This window comes from Triticum dicoccoides, chromosome 1A, assembly GCF_002162155.2.
Source record: "Triticum dicoccoides isolate Atlit2015 ecotype Zavitan chromosome 1A, WEW_v2.0, whole genome shotgun sequence".
Lineage (NCBI taxonomy): Eukaryota > Viridiplantae > Streptophyta > Magnoliopsida > Poales > Poaceae > Triticum > Triticum dicoccoides.
The window spans coordinates 597,962,041-597,964,075 of NC_041380.1; positions in this window are offsets into that span (position 1 = coordinate 597,962,041).

A 2,035-nucleotide genomic window follows, 5' to 3' on the forward strand; every position below is an offset into this window, starting at 1 on the left:
CCTTTTCAGTTTAAAAAAAATAAAAGAAAATGATGGAAATGTCAAAAAAATAAAAGAAAATAAGTTTCCCATGTGATATGTGGTCTAGTTGTTGGGAAAATTTGCAAATGTGAATTTTGACTTTATTTGCAAAATCTCTCTGAAGTTTGTAAAAATGGGCATAACTTTTGCATACTAACTCAGATGAAAAAGCTTTTTATATGAAAAATCATCTAATCGAAAAGTTACATCCAAATTTAACTAGGGGGAACCCCGTTAAACATTTTCAAAATCCTCAAAAACCTAACAGAAAAAAAGTTACGGGGCTTTTAAGATCTAGAGTGGAAAAAATCGAAAAAAATTCAAACAGTGGGCAAACTGTGGTCAAACAATGGTCAAACTAATTATTCTAGAATATTAGTGTTACTAAATAATTATTTCAGTTATTTCAATTTTGGTCAAATCTGGTCAAACTGTGGTCAAACAATGGTCAAACTAATTATTCAAGAAATATTAGTGTTACTAAATAATTATTGTTTTTTAAAACAATAGTTTCAAACTCAAACAGTGAAATGTGTCACTTCATGCTCAAGCAAAATTCCTGAAGGTTAATAGGATTGACATCTTACTATTGTCAGAAAAACAACAAGTGCAGACTTGGAGCGAGGGAGAATAGAACCCGGAAGTTAAGCGTGCTCAGACTGGGGGAGTGGGAGGATGGGTGACCGTTCAAGAAGTTAGATGATTTGGAATGATGAGGGGTGATTAGAGGATAAATTGAGAAGTGATGAGGGGTGATGATTACAAACTAGAGGTTAAAATAATTCGAAAATTTGAAAATAAAAAAAATTCAAAATTTCTTTTCAAAAAAAATCATAAAATTTCCTTTAGTCCCGGTTGGTGTTATCAACCGGGACTAAAGGTGGAGCTCCACGTGGCCGCGCCCTTTAGTCCCGGTTCTGGATTGAACCGGGACTAAAGGGCCAGGGCATTAGTACCGACCCTTTAGTCCCGGTTCATGAACCGGGACTAAAGGCCCTCACCAACCGGGACAATAGGCCCTTTTTCTACTAGTGTCTTCTTCACAGTCAACACTCCAGCAAAATTAAGTTTCCCATTACTCTACCTTTTGCTCCCAATTTTCAGAGTATCCGTTCAACGTCATCACGCACCGACACTAATCTGCGTGAAAATGAACAACTCACATATTGAACGCCACATATAAGAGTTATCTGAACTTAACATCACCACTCTTTCATGACCGTCTGTCTGAAACTTGAAGGAATTTCACCGTCGCCCTGTGTCACCTTGAATCAAATTCGTAGTTGTCTCACCCTTCTTCCGGATAGTCTCTGGCATGTCTCACAGCTATAGCACTCCGCCCCCTTCTGTACCCGTCATCCGCACTTTGCCATGTGCACTGAACATCACAAAATATACGACCATGTACTCTCTCAGCTTTTGACAATTTTAGACATTCCGCCACTTTCTTAGATTCTCCACGGTCAACTCTTGTCCATCAACTAGCACCGATAGACCCAGTCACCAACTTGAATCTGGTACTCGTCAACACTGCTTCAGCATCCTTGCACACTTTGTCTAACCACATGTCTGACCACCAGTGCCTTGGCCTGTCGCTGTGTCCCGTGCTTACCGCACGCCTTGCCGCTATCACCGCGTCGAGCCTCTGCTGTCCTGGTCGAGTCTCCCGGGTAGCTAGCCAACACTGCCTCAACCCCCACTGCAGAGAACCACCGATCATCACCGACCGATTCTGAGTATCACGTCTTCATCAGACCACTGGTACCCAATCCGATCCACGTGTCTCTCGCTATCCCGCTGAAATAGTCTTCGACCCTCCGAATTCTTACGACGTAGCCCCTCCATCAGCACAGAGTGTAGTCCTCCATCAGACTCCAACTCCACCTTCAACATGACTCCATGGTGGTTGTACGTGCCACCCTTCCACGCCCTGTCGACTCCAAGCTCTTGTGTGCACCGTCTTGAATCAACCCAGCGCCATAGTCTGTCGAAGCCGCACAAGCCCTCAGGCCTG